General features: G+C 37.0%; 1 long non-coding RNA gene across 2 annotated transcripts in view; it reads left to right on the forward strand.

Annotated features, from left to right (window-relative positions):
- The window catches only part of LOC141971426 (uncharacterized), a 243196-nt gene that overhangs the window by 199254 nt on the left and 18994 nt on the right, over window positions 1–24948 (forward strand). For both annotated transcript variants that reach the window (XR_012635278.1, XR_012635279.1), the window contains one exon: window positions 4242–4301. This is a non-coding gene — a long non-coding RNA (uncharacterized LOC141971426). The remainder of the gene's footprint in view (window positions 1–4241; window positions 4302–24948) is intronic.

Genomic DNA, 24948 nt, shown 5'->3' on the forward strand with positions numbered 1-24948 from the left:
GTCCTCCCGCTGCGGTTTCTAGCCTGTTGTCTCCCACTTTGTTTGCCCTTCCTTACCAGTTTTTATCTATAAGCTCTTTAGCATGCAACCTCCTCTTCACGAGAGCATTTGTACAGATGCTAATAGGTAGAGACGCTCCTCCCACGGCTCTGTTTTTATTAATGGGAGGATCGGAGAAATTACCACACTTTTAACATCTCTTTTGCAGTAGCTGTTAAGCCTCATGGTGTACAAACAGTGAGTGGGTTTTTGTTCATTTGTTCAAAACACTGAACTCTGAGATAAATTCCTCTGTACAAGGTTTTTAGGTGCTGGGAGACCCTGTGTTTGTGGCTCAGTAGGCTACATGGTATTTTCATTTGGAAGTGACATTTTACGTGACATTTTACTTTAGAACAATAGATGGGCAAAATCAAAATTTCAGGTCTGTAGCAGAAGAGTTATGTCTCTTACTTAGTCTATTTAGTAACTTGCATCTTTTATAAATTCTGCCTGAATGCATCTCTTTTAACAAAATCCAGATTAAATGTGTTTTGTAGAAGGGAGGGTGCTGACTGGTCTGGTTTGCAAACTTGCAGACCAGCTGTCCTACTCACTAGTGAAGATAAGAGGGCTCAGATGAAGGGTTTTGTGCTGCTGGAAACACAGCCAGCTTTCTCAGGAGATTGCTTTGAGGCAGGTTGCAGCAATATTGCATCCCCACTGTTAACTAGTGGGTATTGCCACACACATGTATAATTTGTGGTTGATAAAATCAGGAGGAAATAAAGACAGGTAAAAAGAAGAGATGAGAGATCTGCTGTGCACTTCTCTTTTTTTTTTTTTTTTTTTTTTTTTTTTTCTCCTTAGGGAGCAAAAAATGTCCAGGGGGATGACACATTAACTCAGGGAGAAATGAGTGCTGCTTTAAATCAGAAAACTTGTGTTATACGAAGTGCGTTTTTTTGGGAACCATTTCAGTATGTTATGAAGGAAAGTTGCAGACTCGGCATGTTTACTAGACCTTTAATTGCTACATTTAGGAGAAAGGCACTTTTTTTTTTTTTTCCTCCCCCCCTATCCTTTTTAACGACAAGAAGCCAGAGTTTGCTGTGCAAATGAAGCAGGCTTTGCAAGAATCAGATTCACTTTGGACGACTCTTCACATTCCTAGTCATCATTACATTAGGCAGCACAATTCCATCTCTGGTTGATGGGCAGAAAAAGTGGGCAGCCTGCCAGGTAGACGTTTCCATGGCTCCCAACCCCCAAAGGTGATGCGTTTTTCAGCTAATTCAATGAAGAGTGGGCTGAACTTTGGGTATAAACTAGACAATAGCTGCCTTCGCAGTATCAGCAGAATGGTTTATGGGAATGCACTCCACATTTGGCAGAGCATCATGTGACCTTACGGCTGAGATTTTGTGATGGTGCCAACGGAGACTTGGAAAGCAGCGCCCGTTCTGACTTTTTTCCTCTTTTCTTACATGGCTCAGAAAATGGTGGATCTTAATACTTGACTTTAGCCAGGCTCAGCAAGCGATTGAGCTTTGAAGCACAACTTTGCCTTTATTCTGGCTTTTTTGGCACACCACCAGGAGGCTGTCCCTTTCACGCCTGATAAATTCTGCTTCTTATCTCCAAATAGAAAAAAGAAAGAAAGAAAATATAAGCAGAATATTTATACTTCATAACTGCATTTTAAAACTACATGTTTTATTTTTTTATTGCAGATCTGTAGTTTAGAACAGCCCTCCTGAGTGTCTGAAGGATAAAAGTTGGTTTTTATTTTTTTTGTTTGGGTTTTTTTTTTCCTTCCTCCTGTTTAATGAACAGGCATTTGAACTGGGCAAACGGGGCGACAGCATTGAACATGAGATCATTGCAGCATAGTGTAGCAAACTGGCACCCTGCCTTTTCACCCCTTTGCTCCGGCAGATTTGTGCAATCCCCATTTATAAAACCGGCGTAGGGGCGAGGTGAATTTTCTGGTCTCTCCCCACCTCTTGTCCTGTGCAGGCAGTTGCGGCAAGGATTGGTGCAGCTTTTGCGCAGTGCTTTGTGCCTGGAATTCCGAGAAGAGCGAGAGAGAGAGAAGACAGGCATCCTGGTCTTCTTCCGAGAAAGAACAGGAGTCCTAAGAAGAAGAAACAAATCTGAGTTTGTCCTACATACAAGAGTGCAGGAAAAAAAAAAAAAAAAAAAAAAGTGACTCTCCTGCTTCCAAAAAAAAAAAAATCTGGCACGTTTCACTACAGAGACATCAGGATGTGTTAGAGCTTCTTAAAACAGTGTAACAAAATGAGCCTAGGAGATTGATTCTTTTAGTAAAAAACAAAACAAAAAAAATGAAGGAATGAATTTTTTGTTTGTTTGTTGGGTTTTTTTTGTTGTTGTTGTTGTTGTTGTTGTTTTTTCCACTATTGCTCATATAGCAGTATTTGGCACTGGGTGAAAACGTACCTTTCATATCAGGTATAGCTTCTTTTTCTTTTTTTCCTCTTTTTCTTTTTATAAGCCGTTTTAAACATGTTGTTTTGAAACTGAGTCCTTGTGTATTAATTTTAACATAGTCAGCTGTTCACACTTTTTAAAACTAACTTTTTGGTAGTGTGTTTGATCTAATACTGCTAAAAATAGAAAGTAAACAAAAAATCGAGGGTCTGTAGAAATAAGTGGTTAGGCACATTTTGTCTTAGCTAAGCACTGGAGTTATGCAAAAACCTTAATGTTACATTTATTCAGTCTAAGCTTTGGTTATCTCTAAGAAAGTTGTGGGTATTTAGATCTGGTTGCTAAGGAAAGTAAATTCTTTTTTTATAGTGTGACTCACGCTTTCAGTTTCTAAAGAGGGGAAGAGAAAAAAAAAAAAGTGTTAAACTGTACGAAAGGATGGCTCTTGTAGCCAGTATATTAAAGTTATTATTGAGTTAATTCATGTATGAGTTTCTTACAATTTGTATCTAAATCCATTACAAAGAAATCAGTGTAATAACCACTGGTATAAAAGGCACATTATTGGGAAATTACATGAAGTAAGCCTGTTTTGGAGCTAGTAACAGTGACTATTTTAAGATGCTCGGTAAAGCAGCACTTGTCCAGGAATAGCTGAAAACAGTATTTAAGATATCCATTCAGAATGTTTGTGATAAGTGCATGCAGAGTTAAAGTAAGTTTTGAGCATATGACGCTTTAGTAGAGCCTTTTTCTTAAAGCATTTGTCTGTCTGTTGTAACATATTACTAGGCAATTAGAAGAGTGTGTAACAAAATTCATTCTGACTGACAGATTTTGAAAAGCTCAGCCAAATCAGTGTTTTATGTATTTTGGATATTTTATTTTTATATTTTCCTAGTCTTTTTAATTTATGTTAAAAATACAGATGTCCTCAGCTAGAAATTTCTTTGAAACCTACAGTGCCTTTTTCATCAGAAACTCTGATATTTTTTTCAAAATGTTGATAGGCGTTTGCTTAATAAGTTTTATGAATATATTATGACTTTACAAAATAGAATTGTTTTAATGTGGTTTTGACATTTTATACATACCAATTAGAGAGTAACTTCTTAGATTATATGCTAATTTTGCTACCTTATATTTTTGTGTTCTGCAATGAATTCTGGGAAATTGCTGGATGGAGACCTTATGTATATGACACATATACCTCCACTCACCCATTTTGTACCAGAATGTGTTCATTAGATTTATGGTGATACTGCCCTCCCCAATAGTTTTGTTAAAATAATTATGTATGTCATTAGCACTTAAGTCTGTTGAGAAGCCAAGCCTTGCATTAGCTTAAAAGAACTTTTTCAATTTCTATATCTGATCGTAGTAATCACATCTTTTTTTTTTTTTTTCTGTTAAGTTTTGCAAACATTTCTTGATTTAAACCATTTAGTTTATCCTAGTATTTTTATGAAGTTCCGTACCAGATTACCTCATTGTATGCACTATTTGATAAAAATTATTTATTTTTGTTAAGCATGCTCCTTCCCTTCTGGAATTCCTAATAAAAATAAAATATTTGTGGAGTGAAAAAAGACTAGGACATACTAAATGAAATAGTCCCTCTGCCAAAGTGTGCTTGTTCACAGCATGTCTTCCCATGGCCCTGAGAGGGGCATCGGCAGTGTGTCAGTTTTATATCTTAAAAGCATGATTACTAATTTTGTGTATGATTCATGTTGTTCTGAAAACACTTTACATAAAACAGGTATTTCAAAATATTTCTCTCTTTTTTTTTTCTTTTTTTTTTTTAGTGAAAGAAAAGGAAAGTTAAAATGAGAAAGGAAACTGAATTATACCAGAATTCAGCGAAGGTAATACAGTGATCTTAAATATTGGTTTTGTTTATATATAAAGTTAATGGCAAGAATATGAAGCAGGTTAGCTTTTAAATAATTTATTTTCTACAGGGAGCCTACAAATATAATTTCACACATATGTATTAAACTTTTGTTCTGATGGCTTTCTATTGGGGATATTGCAGATTGTATAACCTTTATACTGTATGTTTCCATGAAGCTTTAGAATGAACTGAAAGATCAATAGATCATTTGTTCTTTTGTTATGCCTAGTAAATATATAACATGTTTATATTTACTAGTTTATATATATTACTAGTATATTTATAGTACATATATCTGTTTGCTCGTATATATAATGCAGTGAGCAATTATTTTTTAAATGTGGAATATCTCTTCTATTCACAAAAAAAGAGAAAGAAAATAGGAGAAGCAATTTTATAACACTTATTACAATCATTCAGTAAATTATGCATGCAGTCTGAATACTTATTTCTGATACTAGGATAACTATTCTCGTTTGAGTGCTTGTCTTACATATTCTGTCTCCTCAGTGTCAGCAGAAAAACAATTATAAAAATATCATCCCTTCTGAATGCTGAAGTGTTGTATATAAAGTGAAACAGGTTTAAAACAGACTGTTCAAGGAAATGAATTAGCATGATTTTAAAATGCAAAAGGGTATGTTTGAACATGCAAAATTTAATCCACTAAATTGAAAAAGAAAAGAAAAAAAAGGTCGTTTACTAATGCTCAGCTGTCATTACTGAACTAGAAATATATGTTTTTGTCTGCAAGCATGCCCTTATTCAAAAACTGTTATTGGCAGCACTCATTTTCTTGAAATGAATTTTGCCCAACAATGGCAAAATTAGGCCTTCAGTGGAAACTAGTAGAAGGCAGGCATTAAAATTTAATTCAGATATAGTTTTCAGTAACCTGATAAAATCATAAGAGACCTTTCTAAAGCATTAGGTCTTAAAATTATATCTGCTTCTTGCGCCTTTATTTTACAAGTGCATTTGTGGCTATATTGTTACAAGTTATTCTGATGTGTCAGACACTATGCTTAAAGACACAGTATTTATCAATGCTTTCATTTAGATGATGTAAGTTATAAAACTGTATCTGTGTCTCACCTTTCTGAATTACTGGTTATTGCCTCAAAGGACCTGTTTTCAGTCTGTTGCGTAGGACACTCTACATTCAGTGTGTGGTAATTTGTATCATACTGCTTGCTGGTCACAAGAAGAATGTATTTGTTGTAGGAGTTAACCCTGAAATTTTGCAAGATTGTGTTTCTAGGTGCATTCTTATTATTAGGAATAGCACTGGTGGGAGCATTAGTGAATAAAATATACAAATTCTTTGCTTTGATTAATAGACATTGTTTAATCAACAAGTTATTGTCAAGCAGTACTTAGATGCCCTGTAACATGAAGAAATAGCTAAGCAGTCTTTATAATGTTGTACGGAAGCTGCACTCCAGTGTGCCTCACTGCTTTCCAGATTTGGTAGGGTGATTTTTACTTTGGGTTGTAGTGCATCATATGAGCTCAGACACAAAGGACAAAACTGTATTCACTTCTATGTCATGTCCACTTATGGATTCCAGTCTTGCATGTTTGTGTGCATGTTATAGTCAGATGCAAGTTGTTGGGAGTTGAGAGTTCATCGGTAAGGCAAAGTGTGTGCAAAAGGGCTTTAATTCCTGTTGAAGACAAAACAATATCATGCCGTCATTCTGTAAAAAAAAAAAAAAAAAAAAAAAAAGAAAAAGAAGTTTTTCTTCCTTTTTCAAACAACAAACTAGTTACAAGTCTTTGGCTTGTTTGGTGTATCCACCGTTTATGCAGTTAATTTTGAAGTAGCCTTCTTTGCATTAGACAGTAATATTTTTACTCTTAAATACTCATTCTTACATTGCTTTGCGTGTTTGTTTGTTTAAAGTCTTCTATGTCTCACTGTAAAAGGAAAATGCTAATCAACGATGCCAATTGGCATAAACCCGTAGATCCGATCTTGTGTTGAAAAGTACTGCACAAGCTCGCTTCTATGGGTCTGTGTCAGTATGGTGATCTGGCAAAAGTTTATGTAGCTCACATACAGTGCTATTTGACAACAAGCCCAAGTGAATGTACAAAACTATATATTGTTTCTAAAATGCTTCTCTTATCCATTGCCTTTTCTTCAAACTTGATTAAGTGATTTGTTCTTTTATCTTTAAGGCTTTAAGGCTTTAAGCACCTCTGGCTTAATATTTTATTAAAATTTACAAAGAGATGTGAGGGAATTGTAGGGTTTCCAATGAGGGAGAGTAGGCTATACCATTTGCTGGCTTTATTAAATATACCATTACATGTTTTACATTCAAAAACTGTAGAAAAAACAAGAAGATTTGTTTTTTTATTGTAAAGTAAGACCAAATGGTCATTCCTTTCCAGAAACGTAGTTGAATTTGCATCATTCCTGTCAAATATTAATGTATATATATACCCATAAAACACACATGTATGTATCTTTACACATATGTAAACAGGATAGAACAGAAATTCTACCTCTGCAGTAGAAAAATCTAAGAATATGCCTTATTGTCTGAAAAGTGAGGAATAACTGCAGTTGAAAGCCTACCCCCATGGGAAATACATAGGCCTGTGGCTGATGTCACATTTCAAAGAAAGGCTGAAGAAATGAAGAAGACTTTATGGTCACCGTCGGAAGCTGTGTGCATCCGGGTTGAGGTAGTAGGTTGTATGGTTTAGAGTTACACCCTGGGAGTTAACTGTACAACCTTCTAGCTTTCCTTGGAGCACACTTGAGCCATCGAGGAATTCATCACCACTTTAATCTGATCAGGGAAAGTATGCAAAAAGGTGTTGTGTCATGGCTGCACATAATAATCACTCTGAGGCTTTACTGATGTTGCAATAGTCCTGATGACTTGATTTTTTCATTTACATCCTGTTATGAACAATGCTAACATGTTGTCTTAATGGACCGTGACTATGTACTACAGACAGTTAAGGAAAGACTGATGATGATTTTAATTCCATTAACAGGAAAGCTTTAAAAGTTTATTTTGATTTATAAACTCAGGAAAATATCAAGTATTTAACCCTTTATTCCTTCTTCATAGAAATTGCTTATCCTATACAGTTGATTTTTGTTGCTGTTGTTATGTAAGTGCACATTCTTTTTAAAGGGAAAAGAATGAATTTTTTTATCCTTATAATACTTTCCAAAATATATTTCATGCTGCTGCTTGGATAGCAGTGGGCAGTGTCACAAGTTGATCCTAATCTTCCTTGGATTTATGATATTCTTTCTTTGTGCCTTCACAACTCAGTGTTATGAACACAGATCCAAATGACCTGCAGCCCCGCCCGTGTTTCCACCCTGTCAAAATTCATGTGCCGCTCAGCCTAATCCTGCTATGGGGTCTTGGCATCCATGTCCTTACACAGTGTGTCAGCCTGACCCTGACCCAAAAAGCCTTTGTCTTTTTTGTCCCTGTCTGAAGTTCCGACACATCTTCCTAACTCAGCAGGAGTTGGAAAAGTCACATTCTCTATGTGAGTGGTTTCCAAAGCACTGGGCACCACTGCCAGTGGCAGGTCCCAGCACCAAGGCCTCCTGAGCCCCTGCATCGCCTGTACATCTGGCACACCTTTTTCAAAAAAGCAATACCAGAATGCACTAAGGTAAAAATATCTGTATTGAATCCCAATATGAACAGAGAGATGAAGGCATGCTTGTGGAGCTTTATGTCCCAAGTTGTGCATTCCCATTTCATGCTGGTTTTCAGTCTTATCTTGGAAAAAGAAAAAAATCCCTTGAGATGTGTACATCCCATAAGCAGAGAAAAAATAGAGTGTTTTCACAGTTTAGCCGTTCCCAGAAACACGTATGAAATGAGAGGGAAAGGACTGTGCCTGTTTTTCCACCATGATTTTTAAGTGAGGCCTGCTTCTGAAAATGACCTTAAAGATGAGGTCTTGTCAGTGTGATGGAAGGCATTACTGCCAAAGTAGGATCATCTGGACCAGACAGTGATGCTAATTCCAAAATAGTTGAGAAAAACTGATACTGTCTGTTTGTGTGTACTTTTCCATAAAAAATGGAAAGGAGTAGAACTGCATAATTTGTAATTACTAATAGTAATAGTGATAATTCTGCTGGAAAATTATTTAAGGTTTGTTGATATAAAGCAAAAGAGCTGAGCCATGCCCCTGTGGTGGGACATCACTGATGTGACTGTGGGCACACCAGACTTCTGTGGGCTAAGGAGAGGGTGAAACATGGCTGTCCTGCTTGGGGGATGAGGGCTGTGGTCCTAGCGCCCCCAAGTTAAGAGTAAATAGGTTTCCCCAGGGCATTTTGAATGCCTGCATTTCTTGCTTTATTGCAGGTGACCATAACAAAATATTTGACATTTCCAATGTTTAATTGTTTTACGTTTTACATCGGCAAGGAAAGTTACAGATATTTATTTTAAGTGGATTTGATGCTTGCTTGTGTTTCGGTTATTGTTTTCCTTTCAGTTCCACCTATTCAAAAAATCACTTGCTTTCAGATCCCTTTGTTTGACTCTTTCTATCTCAGCTTAAGGTATGCCTAACCACTTTCCTAGATAAGAAATAAAAAGAGGAGATGAAAATGGATTTAGTCTCTTTTTAATAGCATTTATTTTCAGTGATTAATGTTTGTAATAGGAAATTGGTAAAGAGGATCTGCATGACAGTTAGGTAGATGTACAATGGATTTTAAGCCTGTCTTAAAGTGTGTGGGAAAGAGGAGAGAGGAGGTTGAGTGAATCAGAGCTACTCTAAGCTAATGGAAAACACTTAAGGGAGCAGTGGCTAAATGGAGGGGTAGAGAGGAGACCTCCATCAACCGATTAAGCTTAACAGGGACCACTCACAATCCAAATAAAAACTATAATATCCTCTGTGGATTCAAAAGGACCCTGGTCACCAGTATGTTTAATTCCTTTTCTATTCTAAATTTTTTCTTTTGTAGTTTAAGTCCACTGGAAAGAAACATTGTAATTGCTGTTTTCTGCCAACAGAGCAACAGGTGTTCAATTCTTTTATATTAATTCTTCAATTAGTTGCAAAATAAGGGGGATTGTTTATACTAAGCTGAATCAAATAGAAATGACTGATGCAGAAAATGTGGGAATGTTTCATCTGTCCTTCAAATGCATGATAAATTTGTAGTTCTATCAGCCATATTTGCAAGTTACTATGCAATTTTTCACTGCAGCATCACCAGCTTTAATTAATATACATTTTCTGTATTTCTTTCTCTGTCCTTTAATTTAGGGGTTTTGCCCTGTAATGTGCAAAACATTGTTTTGGTAAGAGTTATCAAGTTACGAGCAAAAATGAATGAGACTGTGAGGTAATTTTGAAGTGGATTAAGGTAGAGAATGAAAAACAAAGGAGGGGGGAAAAAGCTCTATTAAGAACAGCTGGATGGAGTTAGGTCTTCTGTGATTTCATTTTAAAGTCATAAAACATATTGTCTGTTTTAGGTGAAGTCTGGCATTTTTTACCTTTACGGTGTGGTTGGAATATTAGTCAGTCACGTAGTACTCATATTGCTGTTGCTTCTGTAGGAAATAAATACACTTTGTAACCTGATTACACATGGATGTGTTCCAATCTAGGGCCCATCTAACAATGTTTGTTCCTGTCAGTAAGCCATAACTGTTATCCTTGTGCCTTTATTTTCTTGCATAGAGAATAAATATCCGTTAGGATATTTTGGGACAAATGTTCAGATCTAACTGATCTGCAGCTCCCAGTGGTTTCTTTGGGAGACACAGGTCCTCAGAGTTTCGCAACTTTGATCCTACAGAAAAACTGGCTGCAGAGGCACTGACCTGCCCAACACCCTTTTGCTTGCCACGATTTCCTTGGTAAAGATTAAGCATGATCCAAGGCCTTAACCCTGGTTCCCAACACAGAAACTTACAGCATGGCAAAACCCCCCTTCAATGCCAGATCCTGTTTATCTTGAGAGCCGTCGCTTCAGAGACCTGGGGAGAGTTTGGATTTCCTTCTGCAGCACACAGTGCCTGTGTCCAGAGGCATGTCCAACAAAAACAGAATTAAAAGGATGTTTCTGAATTAATATCCATGGGTCAGATGCACTAACAGAGCTTGGGTGTTTTGGGCCCAGCCATTTTGGGACCTTTCCATGGAATAAAGCTGCCATTAATTCAGTTTACCAGAGTAGGTGAATCAAGTTTTTAGAAATTTTGTGCTGTTGAAATACCACAGAACAGTCAAAGTATGAGTGAATATGAGTCAATACAGTAGACAGTTGTATTTTAAGCTGTTATAAATAATCCTATAGATTTACATTATGAAAGCTGAAAGTCATTATAAAATGTCTTCATCACTGCTATAGCTGATGTACTTTCTGGTTTTGTGATTTCACTTCAACAAAAGAAAATGCTGAGTTTCACTTGGTCTCATGCTTCATTTAACTTCCTCTTGTCTTCAAATAAGTTGAAGTTCTTTAGAGATTTTTAGGTAAAGAATGTGGTAAAATATTTAAAAGCAATTCCAGAAAAGGTTTTCCTTGCAAATTTGTCCTTTAAAAATTAGGAAAAACCCTTAGTAATCTCTAAAACTGGTTTATTGAAACTCTTCAGCAAGAGACCTGCAATAGGTTGCTTAACTGATAAAGTTGGAATAGAAGTGCACTTGAAATTTTTCAGATTTTTTGGATGTGGTTTCACATGACATTCATTTATCTATTAAGAGCAGCTTCTGGTATTTTTAATAAAACTAAAATTAAATACATCTGGCAGGCCCTGGTTAGATGTGAATATTGCTGTTATAGCACAGTTAAATACAAGATTGAAAAGCTAATGCTTTTACATTACATAGTACAGAAGAATTAAATTGTTTTGACTTTGTCTTTTCTCACATAGTAAAAACATTTACATCAGAGTGATCTTTTTGGTAGATTTTAACTTTTTACAATGCTTCTGGATATTTTAGCTGTATTTTGTTGTAAATTATATCATTTATATGGAAATTTCAGGCATATTCATATTTTGTTTTGTTTCATCCACTTCTTCCATCATGCTACTTCTAGAAACAGTAAGAGCACACCTCACATTGATGAAGTCTTTTCAAGAATACTTGCAAAATCTGAATAAAAAGTCAAAGATTATGCCTCCCTTTTTCTAGCATGACATTCCCATTTATTCAGAAATACCTGACTCCTGTCTTCTTATCCCTTCTTTTGCAAATGTGATTGACATATTACTTGATCTTACAGAAAAATGGGCATTGCTCTCCATTGCCTTTGTTGCACCTCCTTTTGAATAGAAAGATCTCACTCCCAAACAACTGTACTTTAAGGATTTCCGACTAATGTAGTTGTTTGATTTTAGTAAGACTGATGCTGATATGCTTCAACTATTGCACCAAACCCTCAGCAAAAGAATACAGGTACAGAATAGCAGATTAATTATTTTTCTAAGAGTCAGAACAGCTTTGTGTGCTGCTTACCTTGCTTTTGTGGTTGGGTGAAAAGTGGGAGGGTACATTTTATATTTTCTTGTCTGTAGTTAAAATACATATATGATGCATATATTTATCTAAATGTTATGAGTCTCCTCAGCTAAAGCTTTATCTCTATGGCTGAGAGTGATTTATCTGGGTTTATCTGTGGTTTATCTGGGAAATGCAGGTCCCTTCATTTTTCTTGTCCTGTCTCCATATACTTTTGGTTCACACACATTCCTTCACTGGTCCTTTTTGATTCTTCATTTCCTGACATCATGATAGTCATGTCAAAGAATGCAGAGCATTGCAGATATACTAGCAACAGAGATGGACATGGAATACCTTGATGGCTTGAAAGAAGAGTGTCATGTTCATTAAGTTAGCAGAAAGCAAAAGCTTACTCAAACCAAATTCTCCATGAAGCCTCTTTGTTATGACTCTCCAACTTAAGAAGGAGAATATGCTGTTTGGTACTACCACCTTTGTAGGTCTGACTTGAGACCGTGGAATTGACTTTGCTCAAGCTCTGTGTGACTGTAATTTTTTTCAAGCAAAGTCCCTGGACACTAAAAGCACTATAAGCCTCACTTTTCCCTACCATGCACCCAGCCTTGTGGTGACTGCAGTATCAAAACAGATTTACCCATCTTAGAAGAGATGACTGTTGGTCTCAGAAATGTTTAAAATGTATGTTTATGTATGTATACTGTTGGGGGTTTTTGCATGGCACTACACTGACATGAAAAAAAAAAAAAAAAGAATACAACACCAAAATTCATCTCATTCATTGCAATTAGTTTGCTGAGACAAATTTGTTAACTTCCCATGTTAGGAAGAATAATAACTTCAATATCCCTTGAAAGAGCTTCTCCTTTTGACTAGGGGTAGCATTTGGGGTGTACTAAATCCCTCTGAATAGTTGTTTTCCTGGAAAGTTGCCCAAGAGAGTTTTTCAGTCTGAATCTGCAAGTAGATTCCCACAGTGACCTGTGACCAGGAGACCTGGAAACATGGCCTGAGTCTGCTTCTAATATTCATGTGTCCTGGGTTGATGATCCTTGACTGCTATTCTGTATCATACCTTGTCCCACAAATCTTGCACTTTTTGAGGGTATTTCCATCTCCAGCCTCTCTGCCTCTTCAAAAAGCCCAAATACACTTAGTTTACACAGCTGAAGGAGATTTACTCCATAAGTTCTTTGAATCCTCAGATTCACCCGTATCAGTTGGACATTTTATGGGGAGGAGGATTTTTGGTGTGCAGAACTAATTTCTAATTTTGCTGCTGAAAAAGGTTTCTTTTCACAGAAGTGTGCAGGATGATATGGAAGGATACCCAAGGCAGTTTTGAGGACGTTGTGCCAAGGTCACCATTCTTAATGCAAAACTGGTTTAAGCAGCAACTACACCTCCAAACCCTCACCTTTGAGGGCTGTTGCTGAAGCTGGTGTCACTGTGTGAGGACATCTTTGAGAGCTGGGTTATGGGGAGCAGTAGACCAATATTGCTATTCAGGTCTATGCTAAGTAGGATACTATGCTCCTTTGCCCAAATGATAACAAATTTTGATCTATAGTTTGTGTATATTTATCCAGTGGTATGTATCTTACCATACTGACTTCTGATTTCTTCAGCCTCACTGCCTAAATATTTATTTCCAGGTTGTGTATTGTAAAGAATTAAGCTCAGATCACCTAATTCACATATTGCCCTTGTGTCTTATCACTGACTGCATAGGAAGGCGGTGTCTGAAAACTCTCAGTAGTAGTCAGACTATATTGATTATGTCCCACACAAACTTGGAGATGAGACTGCATGCTTGAGTACATCTGAAGTACCACAGCTGGCAGTCTGGCTGCAGCCACAGGGAGGTTTTTGCTAAGAATGTATTTTTGTCTTTAGATGGCATTTACTCAGGATATGACTTGTGAAGTACATGATTCTTGCGGTGATAAAGGGGTTTTTAACAGTCATTATTATAAAATACTATAAAGTATATTCGTCTGAAGTGTTTAGCTTCTGATATAAGAATTTAGATGTATCTTTATTATTATTTCAAGTTTTGAAATATAACTGTACCTGAATGGCCAAATGTATATTTTAGTGACAAGTGTAAAAAAGTCATACCTAATACTATATTAATACTTAATACTCAATATTCATACTTCCTTGCTGTTTATCATCTTTGTTGGTGACATTGGGGTTGAATGCACCCTCAACAACTTTGCTGACAGCACCAAGCTGCGTGGTGCAATCAACACACTGGAGGGAAGGGATGCCATCCAGGGGGACCTTGACAGGCTTGAGAGGTGGGCATGTGTGAACTTCATGAAGTTCAGCAAGGCCAAGTGCAAGGCCCTGCACATGGGTCAGGGGAATCCCAAGCACAAATACAGGTTGGGTGATGAGTGGATTGAGAGCAGTCCTGAGGAGAAGGAATCAGGAGTGTTGGTTGATGAGAAGCTCAACATGACCTGGCGATGTGTGCTCACATCCCAGAAAGCCAAACATTTTCCAGACTGCATCAAGAGCAATGTGACCAGAAGGTCAACGGAGGGGATTCTCCCCCTCTATTCTGTTCTCATGAGACCCCACCTGCAGTGCTGTGTCCAGCTCTGGGGCCCCAACATAAGAAGGACATGGACCTGCTCATATGGGTCCAGAGGAGGTCATCAGGTGATCAGGGGGCTGGAGCACCTCCCTTATGAAGACAGGCTGAGAGACTTGGGGTTGTTCAGACTGGAGGAGAGACCAGAAGAGACCGTATAGTGGCCTTCCAGTACTTAAAGGGGGCCTACAGGAAGGGTGGGGAGGGACTCTTTTATCAGGGAGTGTAGGGATAGGATGAGGGGCAACAGTTTTAAACTGAAAGAGAGTAGATTTAGATTAGGTATAAGGAAGAAATTCTTTGCTGTGAGGGTGGCAAGACACTGGAACATGTTGCCCAGAGAAGCTGTGGCTGCCCCCTCCCTGGCAGTGTTCAAGGCCAGGCTGGACGGGGCTTTGAGCAACCTGGTCTAGTGGAAAGTTCCCTGCCCATGGCAGGGGGGTTGGAATGAGATGATCTTTAAGGTCTCTTCCAACCCAAACCATTCTATGATTCTGTAAGTAATGTAACATTTTGAAGTGATCCTGCCTTTTCCCAGAGTGTCTTGGGCATTTAGGAGCCTGCATCCTGTTGATTTACAATATGTGGGCAAGTTTTAAAAGAGAGGACTCAAGTGCATAAGGCATTTTTACAGCTTTTTACCATAAGCTTCATAATGAGTGACACAATTGCAAGATATTTAAACTGGTCAGTGCTGCCTCTGCATTGTGCTTCTGAATGTGAGGTGCTTGCCTAAACATGGAGTCCCAGTATATTCTTAGCTACTTTTATGAGAAAATAATGCCCTAATTTCTCCCTTATTGCTGTTGTAAAGGAAGGCAATATAAACAGGGAGACAATGTGTGCAACTTTGAAAAATTTGAGTGTTTCATAAAATAAAATTAAAATTCACTTTAAAGTCTCATGCTGTGTCCAGATTGAGACCAACATCTTAAACAGAAAGCAGTTTGCCCACCTGATATACCTATTGCTGCTGCCAGCCATGCAGGTGCTTGAAAGGAGCTCACTACTCCTTCTGTCCTCTTGCCCTGAACTGTGGGAGAGGTGTTGCAGTGGATGACTGTGTTGTCCTCAGCCTCCTGCTGTAAAGGCAAATGCTGGCAGAGAGTGCTGCCTGGGCACTTGTGCCTCTGCCCTTAGCACCAGCAGGCTCCATCATACCAGGGGCACCCAGGAGCCCTTCTGTGCTGGTGGGCAGGGTGGCACAGGGGCTGCTGCTGCCCCACCACCCCACCAAGGACTGGTACAGGCAGTGTTGTGCCCAAATGAAAGGAGTCAAGTGTAGCTATCAGTCAGGTGGGTTTTTTTTAGCTAAAAACATCCAAGTACTGGTCTATGGAAGTAAACATGCAGTCTGCCTAATGAATGCATTATTTATTAGCTGTGTGAACTGCTAGAAATAGCAAAGCAGATAAGGGCTGTGATTCAAGGCCGTGGGGCTGGTCCCACACAGCTCCCTAAGCCGAGAGCTAAGGACATGGGAATCCTCACTAAGGGGCGACCCTACTAGTCTGGAGCAAACATCGGGCTGCACGCATCTTTGGACAGGTGGAGGTTTGTGTTAAGGGTACCTTCTCATACTTGAGGAGTGGCTGTTGTTTGTTATTGTGTAATTCGATTTGAATCTGATTTAATGACAGTTCTTAGGAGGCAACATGATTTGCAAGGATGATTTCCAGTTTTATTGATTGGGCCATTAATTTATTTGCACTCAGAAGCTTCATTAGAGATTTAATGCAAGTCTGCAAAACCGGCTTGGTAAGGAAATTTTTGATGGAACTTGAACTCAAATACTTAAAACAATAAATCAGGTTTAGTGTGAAAATATTTTAAGAAGGGAAATTCTTAGTTAAACTTTACTTTTTAAATAATGGAGCAGCTATACTTTTCTTGGGGATTTTTTTTTTTTTTAAATCTCACACTCAATATCTATTCAATTAAATTCTCATTGTTAGAGTTTTGTAGAATGGACTTTTAAAGGAATCTCAGAGATTATCACTGCAAAATTTTCACTGAAAATAAGTAACTTCCATTTTCTGTAAATCTATGATTTTATTCATTAGTAAGAGGAATTTACCAAATGCAGAACATATATTGCAGATCTAGCTGCCACAGTCTACTAGTTATTTTCAAACTGTATGTTTTATTCAAAGCAGAGATTGCAAGGCATGAAAAATAGATTATCTAGGTTTGAAATCCATCAGTTATTTTTAAAAGACAAGGTTTTTTTAAAAAATATTTACCAATATATGTTCTTAAATTTTAGAAAGGAACAGTCCAAACAGGGAGGAGCTAGCAAGGGATTAATTAATGGTAATTATTTGTTACATTTTCCAAACCCAAACCTTTGCACCTGTACTGATCAATGAAGAAAGCAGCAAGAAGCACAGAGTGTATCTGTGTGGGAGGAAGGAAGGAATAGAGAGAATGAATTATTATAAGAAGCATAAGAGGATGTAAGAGGAGGAAGGAAATTGAAGAGGCATGCTGAATAAGAGAGAGGATACAAGGAATGGTACTGTAGTGGCTGTGCATTTGTACTTAGGGAAGGGACTCTGGGCATGTAGGCAGAGGAGTTCAGGAAGGTGGAAGAAACAAAAACTTGAAAGATGTGGGGAAAGGGCATAAGGATGTCGTAGCTTCACATTGTTCTGTTTCATCCACCTTGATACATTTTGGTAACTCTGAAATAATAACTTTTGTGTATTGGACCATAGAAGTTAAATTTATTAGAAAAAAAAAAAAAGAAAAAGAGAAGGAAAGAAAGAGAGACGGAAGGAAGGAAGGAAGGAAGGAAGGAAGGAAGGAAGGAAGGAAGGAAGGAAGGAAGGAGAAAGAAAAAGATTTACAGGCAGAACTTTATATTTGTAAATAAACAGAAGGCCTCATGAAAATAAGTTTTTGTATTGCTTGTTCAATTTCTGTTTATAAGCAGAAACCCCACTATAAGTCTAAACTAGAAGGGTGGTAAGTCTGAAGAGTAGTAATTGAGGGTAGCATACATTCTAGACATATTGAAACCATCTCAAAAGTATGCCACGCTCTTGAGCATTAGGAACCCACAAAATACAAAGCTAAACTGAAAATCCAGTGTGAGGACATGCAGATAACCATAATTCTGCCTAATACTGACGCAGTTAGGTGATGTATCTAATGATGCTTGTTAGTTCAGCCTAGTCTAAGACAACAAGCACTACATTATTATATTATAGCCGTACTATTACTGTGCAGTCATCATAAGGGAGAATTTAGCTCATGAGTACCCTTCCTTTGCTTCTGCTCAGTTTATTTATGTAGATGAGAAATATAAACTGCTCAAAATCCTGAATCAAAAAAGAATAAGATAACCCCAGTTTTATATGAACTGTAATTAATCTGCAGCTCATTACCACAAAACTTAATTTAGGGAAATTCCTAGTTAGAATCAAGAATGTTAAACATTTGTGAGAATAAGAACAGTATGTGCAGTGGTGCTAGAAGTAGCAATATTTCTGATTCAAACCAAGTTGCACTGAAGAGTTGTTGAGGTTACAAAACTTCTTCCCTTTTAAAATTAAGTGCTTTATGAGAGAATGAAGTTATTGACTGCTGATCACTTCCAGACACAGAACAGTGGTCTATTGGTCCCTTCCAGAGTTTAATAGCAGTTCCACATGATGCATATTAATGGAATATCTCATTAATTCCCTAAATATTACTAAGCTGGTCAAGTCATTATGAGTTTTCATCTCCTTAAATAAATTTGGCTGCTACAGATTTTTCAGTTCTATGAAAACATCTGCATAATATGGAATGTGTTAAACCAGCAGCATCTACATTGTGAGATACCAAGATCTTAACCTTAGCTATTTTTGTTACTGAGCTCAACTCCAAATGGAGTTTGAAAGTTTATATCCAGATTATCGTTTTGTTGCATCTCTGTTCTATACATGAATAATGCTTTTTCTATCCCAGCTTTCTATCCCAGGTTTCTAAAACCCAGAAAATGTATATATTTATGGTATGAGTTATCAAATAATGTTATTATGTATTACTGTGTGCATTGTAAAAATCAGGGGTTTGTGTTATAATGTTTTTTACAAGTTACATTAAATGGGTAAACAGCAAAAGTTTTCTTACAGTCATGAAACAACAATTTACTTTTTGTCTCAAACCTTGTGTAAGGTACCCTCAAAGCTTTTGTTTTACACAAAGAGTAACATTAACATAAAGTGAAGTGATTCATATTCATAGCCACTTTTGAGAGGGAAAATAAAAATATTTTAAAATAATATTGTCTTTTAGGAGACAATCCTAATTTCCCAGACACTAATGTCTCATCGGACAGAATTAGAGATATTTTAGAAAATTTTTAAAATTGCATAGGAAGATTCTACTGATTTTAGTAGATTCTATTCTTACCTCTATCAGTTGTTTCTCTTCTTTCTATTTAACAGAACTGTACTTATACCAGTCAGCCCCCAATTTGCAGTTCTTTCTGTCAATGCATTTTACTTACTACATCTCTTAAACATAACTTCCCAAATGTGATACATTTTTAAGTCCTGATTGTACATTTCTCACTGAGTGAAGACATCTCAGGACTGGTATTAATGAAAACAGAATCTCTGCATAAAGAAAACAAAGTATTCACTAATGTAAGTCTGTATTTCAATTAATATATGTGAAATTAGGAAATGCTTAGAAAGTCAAATTTTCTAAAATGTATGAGGCATGTTGTTTTTATTAGTGTAACTTTTCACTCACAGCTGCACTGTCAATACAAGCAACCTCAATTTTGCTCTTCAAATGTGACTAGATCCAAATACCTGCCTATAAGATGAAATAAACAAAATCCTTAAAGAAATCACTTAAAATATTCAAATAAAATTCTGATCCTGTCATCATTTGTCAGTAGTGTTTGTAGCAGGGTACTTAAAATACTGGGCATGTAACAATCTTTGTTAAATGCAACAGCATTTGAAAATGTTTGATCTTCAAAAAACTGTTCTATGGCCTCAGAGATGCAGAGTACTTCAGCAGCTTTAAATCTACTTTAAACCTGTGGATTGAAGCAAATGTGTGTAAATATACTTGACAAATGTCTAGGAGCATTCCTTAATGCGAGCATGCACATTCAGTTCTAATTCTGTGGAAGGGAAGGGAGCCAGAACGTTATCTAGTATCTGCTATTTTTTCCCCCAACCTTTGTCTCCATATACATGGCTTCATTTGTTTTGAAGATCTGTTAAAGAATCTTAAAAAAAAAAAAAAAAAGAATGGTGGTAAGAGAGGTAACTTTAAATGGGATTTTTTCTATGTTGGTTACAAGGGTGCAACTTATTGTAATTTATATTATATTTTGGAATAATGAAGTTTCTTATGAATTTAAAGTTAGTTAACAAAAAAAAATTCCTTGTTCCAGGGTGATATTTTCATGAGTGTTGTTTCACCAGTTTGTTAATATACTTTGTTAGTATAAAACTTTCTTCTATACTCAAAGAGCAGGCAAATGATATATTATTTAGGGAACGTTGTGAATTCTTGTCTCTTCTCTTCTTAACCTCTAAGAGATTTTCTATAAACTTGGATCCAGAAGCTCACCCAGCTACCAAGAAACAGTTCCATGTAGCCAGACAATAGTTTTGTGCTACAGGGATATAGTTATGTGAAAACTAAATAAAGACCATTACAGAGGAGACATGAAAGTATATAAAGTGTGCATATGAAGTCTTAACAAAGTCAAGTTCTTTCAGGGAACTACACTGTGAGAGTGATGAGACAGTGGCAGAGGTTTCCCAGAGCAGCTGTGGCTGCCCTCTCCCTGGCAGTGTTCCAGGCCAGGTTGGACGGGGCTTTGAGCAACCTGGGCTAGTGGAAGGTGTCCCTGCCCATGGCAGGGGGGGTGGAGCTAGGTGATCTTTAGGGTCCCTTCCAACCCAAACCATTCTGTGATTCTATGTGTCTGTGATGAAATAGTTGTTTAATTTAAAAAAAAAAAAAAAAAGTAAATGGAAAAAAGTATTAAAAACCACCAATCTGCCAAGAGAAATTGACATTGCTAGCAGTAGGAATGATCAAGGCCAAAGGAGAAATTTATCATTAATGGCCATCTATTAAACAAAATTATCCTACAATATTTGACTCTAATCCTAACAGTCCTTGTATTTACATTTTTTAGCATTTTTCACCAGATAATGTTTGCAGACTAGCTGTCTAAACTGTTGCCTTACTGCTAACCTGTATCATTTGTTGGATAAAATCTATTATCTGGAGACAAGTCAACTTTATATACAGCAGTTCAATGGCATCCACTTCAGAATATTACTATCATCGTTATATGGAAGAAAAGTAATACTATTCACTACAAGGACTACAGTTCACAGCATTATGAAAAACTCACTAGACATTTCAGTAGAATAAGTTTGATGTACCTTTAAGTGAGATACATCCATGTATAAGGCTTTACAAATACATTCATCAAGCATTAGGGAAGAGTTATGAAAACACAGAAATCCACAAACTGTCAGAAGTCTATCATCTTCCTTGGTAACCTCACTGAGGTCTTTAAAAGGGCATTTGTACTCAGGAAAGCATTCAGATTTGTTACTCTGAAAGCAAATGGCCTTGTGTCTTTCCCCTTTTATATACCTCTATTTAATACTTTTCACAGACAGCTTCTAATGAATACAATGTACCTACAAGTCTGACATCCTTTTGTGACATGACATCCAATGTATTTAAAAGCAGCAGCTCTGGACAATTAAATGGTTTGTTCGAGCTCATGCTAGATGTCATCATGATCATCAGGATCAATAGATGAGCCTTCTGATTTGCAAAGACCATGGCTAGTCCAAAATATATATATTTAGGAAAGTTCTTTCTGGGCAGTACATTAAAGGTCTAACCTCTAAAATAAAAAGCACCATCTCACAGTTTGAAGGCCATGTATCACATTGGAATGTATTTTCTTTATCAGTGTGACGTTTTCACATTTTATTTTGTAATGTAGTTATTACACAGCTTACTCCACAGTTCTTCCTGAAATTAATGCGTATCTTTTATTTAATAAAAACATACATTTGATAATACTGTTTCAATGTCATAAATATTAAAAGCTGCATCAAGTACACACATATAAAGACTGCAGTAATGAAGGTGTTTTAAATAAACAACACTGTTTGAAATTCAAGTGCTGAGGCTCAGTGGATCCTGAAAGTAAAACTGACTGTACAAATAAAACTAAAATTGCCTTTGCTGACCTTCATTGTCTAAGAGGACAGGAATATAACGTACGAAAAAGGAGGGTGAACAGTGATGGAAAAGTTTGAAATTTTTTCTTTAAATAATCTGCAGCACTGACTTTCTATTAAGAACAGGTGAGGATAAAGGACAAGTAAGGTTACATGCCACTGGCAAGTGCACTTCACATTCCTTAATAGAAAGTCATTTTTCTGACCCTGACCCCTTTTCTATGGCAAGGACCACCAGAGCTGCCAGACATGGCCCTAAAAATCTCAGGGTCCATCTGAAGGAGAGCTCCTTTGCCATGGGAAGCAAGGAAATGGCCATTAGGCTGTTTTCCATGCAAGTCCCGGAGAGGGCGTCACTCTGAGCATGACAAGGCACAGCTGGAGGAACCCCAGCCAGCCATACCGGGAAGGTGCCAGGCACTACTGGAGCTCATAGGCAGCTGAGATCTCCCTGCTAGGACCTAGACAGACTCAAAGAGACAACTAAATTATATGAAGAGATGCAGAACAGCCCAGGATGAAGAGGGCTCAAAATTGGCTTAAATCCATTGTACTCTCACTTGCCGCAAGCTGTGAATTGCATGTTCTGCACCTTAGAAATGACAAATTGAAAGTGTTTATGTTAGCCGTGTTCTATTAACTCTTTAAAATATTGGCAAAAAGCTATGTTATCTCAGTTGCAATATTCAGATATGAATATCAAGAATCCCGCAACTGTGGAAGTAAAGTTTGACACATGAGTGGGAAAGGGTTCAGCCATGAAATTTACAGGTCAAGAATATAAAAGGTAAAATTTTAGAAGAGTTAAAAAGTGTCTAGGTATGTGGATTTTGATGCCCTTGGAGTTGTTCAGTTGCTTTGCATGTTGTATGGCAATACTAAAGTAATTAAAAGGTCTCAATCTCTGTAGTCTGAGAGGGGGACAGTACCACTCCATTCTTGCATTAAACAAAATTACTTTTGGAATAATGTGATAAAGTATGTGAGAATTTCATATTTAGATATGGCCACATTTTAGTTTCTGTACTGACGCACTGAATAGTAGCAGTTCAATACTGAAGAATTGAGTAGTACTGTGACAAGTTTTTGGAAAATTATTTCAGATTATTCCAGTGAAGTATATGTCTGGGCAATAGAAAGAAATATAAAAAGACTGAGAAATAGATGAGTGTCTATTTAGACAAGAAGGTAAAATACTAACACAAATATGGTGGTTATGAGGGCTTTTTCTGTAAAAGAAATTAATTGCTCACTATTCTGTTAGCTCTTTTTTTTTTTTCTTTTTTTTCCTTTTTTAATGAAGCCATTAAAAAAGAAAAAAAAATCAGCCAACATAATTCTTTGGACTTCAAAAAGCTTTCTCCACAGGAGCAGCTGTTAAGGAAGCTAAGTATCACTGGAGGAAAGAAATCCTTGTCATGCGATAAAAATGGCTAGATGACAAAGTCTAAAGTAAAAATATATAGTCATCCTCCTCTATGGCTGAAAGACTACAGTGGACTGCTCCATTGCTTCACGCTAGGATACTTCTTATCTAATAAATGTATTAATGAATTGGAAAGAAAGTTAGGCAGTGAGATGGCAACATCTGCAAATGGTACAATTAGCGAGGTTACTCAAGTCCAAAACACACTACGTGGGGAACTTCAAAAGGGAGCCTCAGAACTACAGCAGATGAAATTCAGCAGTGATGTATGAAAGCTAGCAGGCATTGAAAGAAGTAATTTGAACTAGGTATGACCTCTGTTGCATTCTAAATGAATTTTAAAATACCGGGGAAAGAGATCAAGTAATTGTGGACAACTCAATAAAACCTATGATCTCTATTAAGGTTTCAGTGGCCTTTCCCTTCCCTTTAAAAATCCTCCAAATAAAATAAACCCCTCACCACAAAGCAAGAAGCAACAGCAACAACTTCCTATCTGTGTGATATTAATCTACATACAGTACGGATGATAGTGTATAATGGAGAGCCATCTTTTATACTGAATGCTGTAATAGAGAAGAAATGAATAAAAGGAGAGAAGAAAGCAATCTATATACACATAAATATGTTGTGCCTCTTTTCAAAGTACAACAAGCAAAGTTGCAGTGAAAGTGAGGATGTGTAAAGTTTGCATGGGTAAAAAGAATATATTTTCCTCATTAAGTATCTAAATGGTCGTCACTGCAAGAAGGATCCAGACTTGTAGGTTCTTTCATTTGGGAGGGCAACTGAGATGTGTAAAGCCAAACGGAACTAAGTGCTTGTAGGATCAACCATTACAGGGTGCTGAGTATCCCGTAAGATTCCTCTTCTGGTCCAGAAATCCAGAGGGGGAGGTATCAGTGAAGGTTTTAGTTGAGTCCTTATGCTGTTCCTTCTATGAGGCAAGTTTTACCCTGTCTGCACCACTGTTGAAACAGTTGAGGTTTGTCTCTGAGTAGTTCATATTCCTTGCTTACATTTCAGTTATTACTTGGCACAGCTAAGGTTTACAGAGGTATACCTGTAGCTAGCCTGTTGCTCTTCTGCATCTGCTAGGCACATGCTACATGTGTCTCCTACAGTTTAAAGGTAAGGCTAATAGTAAATCATATATGGTATAAACAAACGAACTACACGTTGTGCAAGAATTGTACCCATCTTCTTGACACAGTATACTTGCAATGGAATACATGACAGGAAAATAAGGAAAATGTAAAATGAGCATCTTTTTTTAGTATTATGTAAGAAACTGATTAAAACAGATTTCAAGGAGAAAAGTGCATTATGCAGTTGCTCAAACAGCTGTACTTTTCAAGATGTTTGAAAAGGTGGGTTTATGGAAATCTGTAAAAAGGTGTTCATTGACGTGACCATGATTCAGTCTGGAACTTCTGGTGCATTGGTTTTTGTAGGGCAAGGAGGTAAGAGGTCTGACATCCTCTTTTATTAAATTAGCTTGAATTTGGTATAGGTGGAACATGCTCACATGTATCTATTGTTCACCATAAAGAAAAGGTCCATATTTTGCCTCATCTTTTGCCAGACTATTCTGTACCACAATTGCAGTAAAGAATCTCAGAAAACCTGCAAGCCAAAGAAATTAGTTGAAACTTTTTAATAGTTACCCTTAACTTCAAGGCAAGTCCATGCACCATTCCACTCTTTGCTGCCTTTGCTTTTTTCTGGAAGTTGTGTCTTGCCCTAGGTCCTTTCATAAACTTGCAAACTGCCTCTAAATTCTTCTGAATTCCCTGTTTTCAAGATGAAAAGTTTTTCATCACTCTTTTTTTCATTAAACAGTCCTTTTACAATATTTTCATATCCT

The sequence above is a fragment of the Athene noctua genome, chromosome 1, assembly GCF_965140245.1.
Source record: "Athene noctua chromosome 1, bAthNoc1.hap1.1, whole genome shotgun sequence".
Classification (NCBI taxonomy): domain Eukaryota; kingdom Metazoa; phylum Chordata; class Aves; order Strigiformes; family Strigidae; genus Athene; species Athene noctua.